The sequence below is a fragment of the Carlito syrichta genome, unplaced genomic scaffold, assembly GCF_000164805.1.
Source record: "Carlito syrichta isolate Samal-C Ts95f unplaced genomic scaffold, Tarsius_syrichta-2.0.1 Scaffold156020, whole genome shotgun sequence".
NCBI lineage: Eukaryota > Metazoa > Chordata > Mammalia > Primates > Tarsiidae > Carlito > Carlito syrichta.
This window is the reverse complement of record NW_007100116.1, coordinates 59631-71138: the sequence shown is the minus strand read 5'-3', so window position 1 is coordinate 71138 and position 11508 is coordinate 59631. Positions and strand designations below refer to the sequence as shown.

Below are 11508 nucleotides of genomic sequence, written 5' to 3'. Positions count from 1 at the left end.
TGAGGTCTCACCAAGTTGCTCAGGCGGATCTCGAACCCGCGGGCTCAGGCTATCCACTCACCTCAGCCTCCCAAAGGCGCGGGATGACAGGCTGAGCCACCGAGCCCGGCTGGAGTTTTCTATGATCAAGGGACAGTCAGGGTGTTGGAAGCTTCTAGAACCTGGTCAAGGAGACAGTGAGCTCTCTGAGGGCAGGGAGGGTCATTTCAGTGTCTTCCTGCCCGGCTCCCAGCACCTGGTGGGTAAACCATCTGCCCACTGAATAGCAGGAGGGTGTAGCACCTTCCTAGGCCACAAAGAGGGAATACAGTGATTCATTCATCTGTTCATTCCCTGAATAATTCTTAGCACAACAAGCCATGGGGCTGGGGATACAGAGATCCCAAGACAGACACAGTCCCGACCTTAAGATGCCAAAATGCTAGCGGGCATGACAGGCATGGCGTGACACCAAGCAAAGGCATTTCTGGTGGTGATTAACTGCAACAAAGAACCGAAAACAGAATGGCATTCCAGAGGACCGAGAGTGGGCCGCTTCAGGCTAGGGGGGTCCGGGTGGTGGCCCCCCTGTAATGGGGACACTGGAGCAGTAGCGAGTGGAAGAGAAGCCGGAACTGGGCAAGTTAGAGTGAGTTTCTTCAGGTTATTTGTACATGTCAGCGTGGACGTTAGGAGAGGACTCATCCAGGCACCTGAATGGTGATGACACTGTGGACAGTAGCATCGGGGTATGGGGGGTCATTTTGGGTCCGTTTGGAAATGGTTAAGCAGGAAAAGAAAAACTGCCTGGCAGGCTGTATAGGCCTCTAGGCTTTTCTGGGACCTGCCGGATTCCAGTTAAAATCCCTTTCAGTGGAGGGTGGGTCACACCTATAGTCACAGGTACTAGGAAGACCAAGACAGAAGGATCATTTGAGCCCAAAATTTCGAGACCAGCCTGGGCAACATAGTGAGACCGCCGTCTCTACATAAAACTGTAAAAATTAGCTAGGTGTGGTGGCGTGCACCTGTAATCCTGGCTACTCAGGAGGCTGACGCAGGTGGATTGTTTGAGCCCAGGAGTTTGAGGCTGCAGTGAGCTATGATCATGCCACTGCACTCCAGCCTGGGTGAGAGAGCAAGATCCTGTATTTAAAAAAAAAAAAAAAAAAGGCCAGGCTCAGTGGCTTAAGCCTGTAATCCCAGCACTTTGGGAAGCCAAGGCAAGAGGATTGCTTGAGCCCAGGGGTTCGAGACCCACCTGGGCAACTTGGCGAGACCTCGTCTCTACAATATATCGAAAAATTAGCCAGGCATGGTAGTGCAGGCCTGTAGTTGCGGCTACTCGGAAGGCTGAAGCAGAAGGTTCGCCGGAGTCCAGCGGGTTGACACTGGGGTGGCCTTGAGCGTGCCACGGCACTCCAGCCTGGGCGACAGAGTGAGACTCCAACTCAAAAAAATTTTTTTTAAATTCCCTTTCAGAGAAATCCTGGCACTTTGATAGAATCAAGGGTCACGGGGCTGGGGCAGCAGCCCCCAGGGAGGCAGGGGCGGGCTCTTTCTTCACTCCTCCATTGATGCAGTGATGTGGGGGTCATTGTGATGAGGTTAAAGGTCAAGTCACAGGCTCCCCCTCCGAGCCTGGGAGTTCCAGGAGGGCAAAGGCCAGTCTCATTCATTTCTCTGCTGGCCTCAGCCCCCAGTCAGCGCCCGGAAGGAAGCAGGTGCCCAGCTGGATGGGCTGCACGGGTGGCTGCGAGGGCTCGGAACAGAGGCCACAAGCCCGGTCCTCGGCCCCGTTGGACGCGGACACGTCCGCTGTGCGTGTTTCGCATTTTCTTTCTCGGATCTGCGGCCAGCCCTCCACAATGGGGAGCTTCCGCATCAAAACTCCCAGCTCCTCTTGAAAACCGACTGACTTGGCAACGCAGGCCGGCCCGTCCCCATGGCAACAGCTGCGTGAACGCTTCCTGAGCTTTTATTGAGCCTGGTGCTGTTCTCCACGCTGCACGGATGAACTCATCTTCCGGAACGTTCCAGGCGTTCGCATCCCGATTTTTCGCAGAGGGATTGGGGTGTTTGCCCAGGGTCACACGATTCAGGAGGCGGAGGCAGGACTGAAGCCCGCGGGCCCCCTCCCGGAGCCCAGGTTCTAACTCCTCCACGGTGTGACCTTCAGGACATGCCTTCTCCCTGGGCCAGGGTCACCCCCACAGGCATTTCAGCTTGCGGTGGCCCCTGCTGTAGGGTCTATCCAGAGGTTCTGAAGTGCATGGTGTCCCCAGCGCCTGAAACACAGACTGTGCCCAGCCCTGTCGGGGACCCCGCCTGGCTCACACGTCTTTGGTGCATTTTGGCATCTTTGGGGTATGGCTAGGTGACGGTCCCCAGAACAGAAATCTCTGGACAGGAGAACACAATGCCCAGGAAGCGTGTGGTTACTCCTCGTGAATCCTGCCCGCCTGTGTTCTGCAAACACCACTGAGGGCTTTTCTGAGCCCACCCACTGAAATCCACGGGAAGCCAGGAAAATCAACACCCCTATTTTACAGATGGGGAAACTGAAACCCAAGGAAGAAGGGTTTCCTCGGGCTGCCTCCTGTTCTGTGGGAGGTAGGGCTGCCTCATTAAGCTTTGGGGCCAGTGGGATGGGGTGCAGCTCATACTCGGCCACTTTCCTCACACATATGCAGCCTACGAGAATGATTCAATCCTCTCTTTCCTGTAAACTGGTAGTGTGTCTGGAATCTTGTTGGAAACTCTTCATACTTCATAGGTGGTGGTGTGAACTCTATTGGAAGGCACCTAATATTTTTGTCTTTGTGACTATTGGCTTTATTTTATTTTTTGAGTTAGAGTCTCACTCCGTCGCCCAGACTGGAGTGCAGTGGCACGCTCCCGGCCACTGCAGCCTCAACCTGCTGGGGTCCGGTGATCCTTCTGCCTCAGCCTTCCAGGTAGCTGGAAATACAGACATGCACTATCACACCCGGCTAGTTTTTGATTTATTGTAGAGACGAGGTCTCACCAAGTTGCCCAGGCAGGTCACAAACCTGCGGACTCAGGCAATCCACTCGCCTCGGCCTCCAAAAGTGCTGGGATTATGGGCTGAGCCACTGAGCCCAGCCTATTTTATTTTTTTGAGTCAGAGTTTCACTCTGTTGCCCAGGCTAGAGTGCAGTGGCACGATCATGGCTCACCGCAGCCTCCACCTCCTGGGCTCAGACGCCTCAGCCTCTCAAGTAGCTAGAACTACAGATGTGCACCACCATGCCTAGCTATTTTAATTTTTGTAGAGATGTGGTCTTGCTGTGTTGCCCAGGCTGGTCTCGAACTCCTGGGCTCAAGCAGTCCTCTCGCCTCGGCCTCCCGAAGTGTTGGGATTACAGGTGTGAGCCACCACACCTGGCCCGTTTTAAAAAATGTATGACATCTTTTACCAAGGACCCACCAACATGGCCGTGTTTGAACCAAAACCGTGAAGAAGGCGGCCCAGGTCATCACTGAGAAGTACTACACGCGTCTGGGCAACGACTTCCACACGAACAAGCCCTACACGTGCCTGGGCAACGACTTCCACAGGAACAAGCCCATGTGCGAGGAGATCGCCATTATTCCCAGCAAGAAGCTCTGCAACAAGATAGCCGGCTATGTCACGCATCTGATGAAGTGGATCCAGAGCGGCCCGGTGAGAGGCATCGCCATCAAGGTATAGGAGGAAGAGAGAGAAAGGAGGGACAATTACGTTCCGGAGGTCTCAGCCCTGGGTCAGGAGATCATTGAAGTAGATTCTGACACTAAGGAAATGCTGAAGCTTTTGGACTTTGGCAGTCTGTCCAACCTGCAGGTCACTCAGCCGACAGTTGGGATGAACTTCAAAACACCACGAGGAGCTGTTGGAGTCTTTCTGTGATGCCGTAATATTACCAATAAACCTGGGACAACAACAAAATAATAAATAAATAAATAAATAAATAAAATGTATTACATGTTCAAGGGAAGTCAGAGCCTGAATGTTCACTGGGGCCCAGGTAGTGGTCTGGAGAAAAAGGGAAAAAGAGTATGTATTGTGCTTGCCAAGTTCTTTTTCTGCCAAATTCTGATGACGGTGGGACTGTCACATTCTGTCTGTCCCTGAGCTGGCTGCATGAATCAGTGCAGAGCCCCTGTAGAGCGCTGTGATTCAGTACAGATTTCTCTTCCGTCATTTCAGGAGGACTCGTCCCACTCATAGTAAGAAGTCTGTTGTGAGCTCATTGGTCCCTTCAAAAAATTCCTACGTTGAAGTCCTGACCCCCAGTACCTCAAAATGCGACTGCATTGGAGATAGGGTCTTTACAGATAAGACTCGATGAAGAGGGGTCATCAGGCTGGGCTCGGTGGCTCAGCCTGTCATCCCAGCTCTTTGGGAGGCCAAGGCGTGTGGATTGCCTGAGCCTGCGGGTTTGAGACCAGCCTAGGCAAATGGTGAGACCTTGTCTCTACTATCAGTCAAAAAAATTAGTCAGGCATAGTAGCGTGCACCTATAGTTTCGGCTACTTGGAAGACTGAGGCCGAAGGATCACGGGAGCCCAGCAGGTCGATGCTGGGGTAGCTGTGAGTGTGCCACTGCACTCCATCCTGGGCGACAGAGTGAGACTCCAACTCAAAAAAAAAAAGTACCAAACTCATGTAAGAGGGGTCATCAGAGTGGGTCCTAATCCAGTCTGACAGGGGTCCTTATAAGAAGAGATGAGGATGATAGCTGGGCATGGTGGTGTGCGCTTGTAGTCCCAGCTACTTGGAAGGCTGAGGTGGAAGGATCGCCTGAGCCCAGCAGGTTGAGGCTGCGGTGGCCTGGAGTGCACTCCAGCCTGGGTGACGAAGTGAGACTCTGACTCAAAAAATAAAAAAAGAAAAGAAGAGATGAGGACGCAGACAGACACAGAGGCAAGACCGTGGGAGAACGCATCAAGAAGGTGGCCAGCCGCAAGCCCGGAAGAGGTATCAGGAGAACCAGCCCTGCCAAAAGCTCACTCTCAGACTTGCAGCCTTCAGGGCTGTGAGACAGTCCGTATCTCTTGTTGGTGGCAACCTGTCCACAGTACTTCGTTAAGGTACCCTAGCAAACTCCTACGGGGTCAGACGGTGACTGCTGCAAAGTGCCCCATCAACCTCTCATCTGAGGAATTCACTTGTTGCTGACCTGAATCAGAGATTTTATTAAATATAGGAAAATGGCTGGGCACAGTGGCTCACGCCTGTAATCCCAACAATTTGGGAGGCAGAGGCGAGAGGATTGCCTGAGCCCACGGGTTCAAGACCAGCCTGGGCAACATGGTGAGACCTCGTCTCTACAATAAATTTTTAAAAATTAGCCAGGCATGGTGGCGCACTCCTGTAATTCCAGCTACTTGGAAGGTTGAGGCAGAAGGATCACCTGAGCCCAGCAGGTCGAGGCTGTGGAGGCTGTGCGTGTGCCACTGCACTCCAGCCTGGGCAACAGTGTGAGGCTCCAACTCAAAAAGAAGAAATATGGAAAAATGAAAACTTTGTCTTCTGGTCAGTTTTTCCATATTTGTATTAGCTGGAATCCTTTTTTTATTATTTTCCTGAGTCAGGGTCTCACTCTGTGACACAGGCGGGAGTGCAGTGACATGATCATGGCTCACTGTAGCCTTGACTTCCTGGGCTCAGGTGGTCTTTCTGCCTCAACCGCCTGAGTAGCTGGGACTTACAGGCACACACCACCATGTCCATCTAATTTTTTGATTTTTTTCATAGAGACGAAGTCTCACTATGTTGCCTAGGCTGGTCTTGAACTCCTAGGCTCAAACAACCCTCCTACCCTGGCCTCCCAAAGTGTTGGGATGACAGGCATAAGTCATTGTGCCCAGCCGCAAAATTTTTAATTAAAAAAAATTTTTTTTACACATGAGGTCATGCTATGTTGTCCAGGCTAACCTCAGTTTCCTGAGCTCAAATGGTCCTCCCACCTCAGCCTCCCAAGTAGCTGGGACTACAGGACACCTCCATTTTTCTTTCTGATGCTCAAGTGGTCACATCTTTGGTCACCAGGAACCCCATCACACTGACACTGGCATTCTTTTTTTTTGTTTTGAGTCGGAGTCTCACTCTGTCGCCCAGACTGGAGTGCACAGTGGCCACTCCCGGCCACCGCAGCCTCGACCTGCTGGGCTCTGGCGATCCTTCCGCCTCAGCCTTCCAAGTAGCCGGAATTACAGGCGCGTGCTAACACGCCCAGCTGATTTTTTGATTTATTGTAGAGATGAGGTCTCGCTGCCCAGGCGGGTCTCGAACCCGCGGGCTCAGGCAATTCACTCACCTCAGCCTCCCAAAGCGAGGGATTACAGGCTGAGCCACCAAGCCCGGCTGACACTGGCATTCTTTCTTGTTGAATGCTTCTCTGCTCCTTGGTACAAGACTCTCCCTTGTCCCATTTCTTGCCCAGTTCCATTTCCTGGGCCATTTCTCCAGGGAGCCTTTCTTAGTGATGCACAGTTTGGGTGCAGAGTCCGCAGTGCTGTTGGGTTGTCATGGTTTCCAGGCCTTCCCTGTGGACAGAGCTAGGAAACACATGCTCTGGAAAGGAAAAAGAAAACCAGGTGGCCAAACCCCTCATCTTCCTGGTTCACATGTAACGTTTACAGTGCTTTTCCTTCTCTTTTCTCTCTCTCCAAAAAATTTTAACTCCTAATACCATTAACATGGTCATTTGCATTAAACCATTATATACAAAGCAGTTTCAAAATCATGTACCAGCCTGGTATGGTGGCTCACGTCTGTCATTCCAGCACTTTGGGAGGTGGAGGTGAGAAGATCGCCTGAGCCCAGGAATTCGAGACCAGCCTGGGCAACTTGGTGAGACCTTGTCTCTACAATAAATCAAAAATCAGCCGGGCATAGTGGCACATGCCTGCGGTTCCAGCTACTTGGAAGGCTGAGGCGGAAGGATCACCTGAACCCAGCAGATTAAGGCTGCAGTGGCCATGAGCGTGCCATTGCACTCCAGCCTGGGTGACAGAGTGAGACTCCGACTCAAGTAATAATAATAAACAAATATTAACGACCAAGAATAAAACTAGGCCAGGCATGGTGGCTCATATCTATAATCCCAGCACTTTGGAAGGCAGAGACAAGAGGACTGCCTGAACCTAGGGGTTCGAGACCAGCCTGGACAACTTGGCGAGACCTCTTCTCTACAGTCATTTTTTTAAAAAAATAGACAAGCATGGTGGCTCACACCTGTGGTTCCAGCTACTTGGAAGGCTGAGGCGGAAGGATCACCAGAACCCAGCAGGTCGATGCTGGGGTGGCTGTGAGAGTGCCACTGCACTCCAGCCTGGGCAACATAGTGAGACTCCAACACAAAAAATAAATAAAATATATTATAGTATACATATTTATAGACATAGTATATATGTTTATATATAGTACATATAAATATAAAATAAGTATAGTATTTGCATGTAACCTATGCACAGCCTCCTGTATACTTGAAACCATCTCTAGATTACTTATAGTCTCTAATACAAATGCTATGTAAATAGTTATACTGTATCATTTAGGGCATAATGACAAGAGAAATTGATCTGTACATGTTCGGTATAGATGCAGTTTTTTTCCCGAATATTTTCAATCCGAGGTTGGTTAAATCCATGAATGTGGAACACATGGATACAGCAGGCCAACTCTATTGCACTATGGATGGACAATAGAAACACCAGGTCACTTGTCAGCTTAAATCATTCTTTTCTCTGTGTTATAATGTAATAAAGTTGATATACAGTTGGGTACTTTGTTTTTATTCGGTTTTCAGTAGTTAGGGATTGCTTTTCCAAATTGAATTTTGAATTGGTAAATTATTTCATGATTCTAAAATTCAAAGCCAGCCAGGCATGGTGGCTCATGCCTGTAATTCCAGCACTTTGAGAGGTCAAGGTGGGAGGATTGCTTGAGGTCAGGAGTTTGAGACCAGCCTGGGCAACATAATGAGAACTTGTCTCTATGAAAAAATAATTAGCTGGGATGGTGGTGCACACTTGTAGTCCAAGCTACTCAGGAGGCTGAGGTAGAAGGATCACCTGAGCCCAGGAGGTCAAGGCTGCAGTGGGTCATGATTGTGCCACTGTATTCAAGCCTGGGCGACAGAGACTCAAAAGTGTGACTCAAAAAAGTCAAAGCCACATACAAAGGTATATCCAATCCACAGATATCTTTTTTCTATTCACCCCTGTCTATTCCCCACCCAATTCATACCATTCTCCACTCATAAAGATTCATTTCCAAGAGTTTTTGGGTTGTTCTTCAGGTGTTTGTTTTTGCAAGTATAAAGTAGATGTGTATACAGTTTGTGTCTCTTCTTCTCACTCTCTGTATATTATTTATTTTTTTAATTTACTTACTTTTTCAGGGATGGATCTTACTATGTTGCCCAGGCTGCCCCTAAACTCCTAGGCTCAAGCAATCTTCCTGCCTCAGCCTCTTGAGTAGCTGGGACCACAGGGTGACGCCACCATGCCTGGCTCTTTTATAAATTTTTTTTACTTTTGAGTTGGAGTGTCACTTTGTCATCCAGGCTGGAGTACAATGGCACATTCACGGCCACCACAGCCTTGACCTGCTGGGTTCAGGTGATCCTTTCAAGTAGCTGGAACCCCAGGCGTGTGCCACCATGCCTGGCTAATTTTTTGATTTATTATAGAGATGTGGTCTTGCCAAGTTGCCCAGGCTGTTCGTGAAGCCCTGGACTCAGGCAATCCTCTTTCCTCTGCCTCCCAAAGTGTTGGGATTACAGATGTGAGCCACTGTGCTTGGTTGGGAAGGAGCCAATTTTATCTTTTTCCAAATTGCTTTCTAGCTGTCTCAGCATCATTTGTTTAAAAGTCTATGTTGCCTCCCCACTGACTTAAGAGTCTGCCTCGCCATATACCAAATTTTCATGTTCACTCAGGTCTGTTTCTGGGCTTTCTATTCTGTTTATCCATTCCTGCATCTCTGTTTTAGTTCTAGACATTTACGATGTTTCAATCTTTTTTTTTTGAGTTGGAGTCTCACTCTGTCACCCAGACTGGAGTGCAGTGGCACGCTCCCAGCCACTGCAGCCTCGACCTTCCAAGTAGCCGGAACTACAGGCGCGCGCTACCACACCTGGCTAATTTTTGATTTATTGTAGAGATGAGGTCTCGCCAAGTTGCCCAGGCGGGTTTTGAACCCGCAGGTTCAGACAATCCACTCCCCTCGGCCTCCCAAAGTGCTGGGATTACAGGCTGAGGTACCAAGCCCAGCCACATTTCAATATCTAGTAGGGTAGGCCAGAGTAGTACATACCTGGGTCCCAGCTATTCAAGAGGCTGAGGCAGGAGGATTGCTTGAGCTCAGAAATTTGAAACTAGTCTGGGTAACTTAGGGAGATGTGACTCTAAAAAAATTTTTTTGTTTTTCCAAAGGTGTACAGTTTTTTATATTTTGCACTGTTTTAAAAATCAGATTTTTTAAAATTTTTTATTTTTTTGAGTTGAAGCCTCACTCTGTTGCCCAGGCTGGAGTGCAGTGGTACGCTCACAGCCACCCCAGCATCAACCTGCAGGACTCAGGTAAAATTAGCCGGGCATGGTAGCGCACGCCTGTAGTTCTGGCTACTTGGAAGGCTAAGGTGGAAGGATCGCTGGAGTCCAGCAGGTCAATGCTGGGGTGGCCGTGAGTGTGCCACTGCACTCTAGCCTGGGCGACGGAATGAGACTCCATCTCAAAAAAAAAAAGTAGCTGGAACTACAGGCACGCGCCACCACGCCCGGCTAATTTTTTGATTTATTGTACAGACAAGGTGTCACCAAGTTGCCCAGGCTGGTCTCGAACCTGGGGGCTCAGGCAATCCTCTCACCTTGGCCTCCCAAAGTGTTGGGATTATAGGCGTGAGCCACCGCACATGGCTGAAAAATGTTTTTTAATTAAAAAAAAGATCTGGTAGGGGCTGAATACCCACTCCACCACTCCCACTGCCCATTGCCTTTCTCTGCCTGCCCATTCCTGTTTTGTTTTTGAATACGAATGTCAGAATCAACCCAACTCCACCATATCCCGTTTGGATGACCTTACAAGTGTACTAATTTAGGAAAACTCAGCTTCTTTTTAATGTGGAGTGTTTCTACCCAAGAATATGTATGTGATCCTTTTGTGAATGCCTGCCTTTGAGTCACTTAGGAATATTTTCTTTTTAATGTTTTCTTTAAAGATTTTCCAGGCTGAGTGTGGTGGTGTGAGCCTGTAGTCTCAGCTACTCTGGAGCTGAAGGTGGGAGGATTACTTGAGCCCAGGAGGTAGAGGCTACAGTGAACTATGATTGCACCACTGCACTCTAGTCTAGGCAAGAGAGTGAGATAAGCAGATAAAAAATAAGATTTTGCACACATTTAGAGAGGTTTGGCCTGAGCATTTTGTATTTTTGTTGCTGTTGCAAGCAGAGACTCCTTTTCTCACTGGTGGCTTTTGCATGTGTGAAGCACAGGCTCTCTTCTGTATATTCATGCTACATCCTGTCACTTTATCAGATTCTCTTAAGTCTATACTAGTCGACTGGTCCATTTTCTTGGGTTTTCCAGAAATATCATCACATTCTCTGCAAACAGACATGGTTTTCCCTCTTTCCACTTCTGCCCTCTTGAATTGGCTCCACCCATTGCCTCAGCCACCCTCTCATGCCTCACTAAGACAGAGGGCAATGGTGGGCAAAGCTGTCTTGTTCCTGACTTCGGTGGGTAAGCGAACGTTTCCCCATTAAGTGAGATGTGGATGGAGGAGTTATTTAGCAACTCCTGGCGGTGTCTTCTTAGAAGTATTTTACTTTAAGTTGGGAGCATGTGCTGAGTTTTGCCAATTGCATGTTCTGTGGTTATGAGGACGATCATAGGGCTTTTTCCCTACCTAGAGGCTAATACAGCAAATTGTATGAGCCACTCGCTTTCCTGGCGTGGATCCTGCTTGGTTGTAAGGGGTGTGTGTGTGTGTGTGTGTGTGTGTGTGTGTGTGTGTGTGTGTGTGGTGTGAGCAGTGAGCTGGGTCCTCTCCTACCTTCCCCAAAGTGTCTGGGCAGGAAGAAAGCAAGACAGGGCTGCTTAAATCTACCCCAAAAGTAATACCTCAACCTGAATATCCATCCATTAGAAGCTAAATAAAGTATGGTATGTTCATAGGGCAGGATACTATCTAGTGGTTACAAAGAATCAGCAAGCCAGGTATGGTGGCTCACACCTGTAATCCTAGCATTTTGGGAGGCTGAGGCAGGAGGATCACTTAAACCCAGGAGTTTGAGACCAGCCTAGGCAACATCGTGAGATCCTGTCTCTGTTAAAAAAGAAACAAATTGGCTAACACCTTACTTGCCAACATAGGATCATCTCAAGGTCTACTAAGTGAATAAAATGATGGGTAAATCGGTGTCTCTAGTATTTCTATAAAAAAGGAGAGCTGCGCCGGGCTCAGTGGCTCAGCCTGTAATCCCGCGCCTTTGGGAGGCTGAGGTGAATGGA

General features: G+C 49.1%; 1 protein-coding gene and 1 pseudogene across 1 annotated transcript in view; both read left to right on the top strand.

Moving 5' to 3' along the window:
• The window catches only part of LOC103252384, a 4491-nt pseudogene extending 566 nt beyond the window's left edge, over positions 1-3925 (top strand).
• Positions 1-11508, top strand: part of LOC110594352 (adenylate kinase isoenzyme 1) — a 15648-nt gene that overhangs the window by 2207 nt on the left and 1933 nt on the right.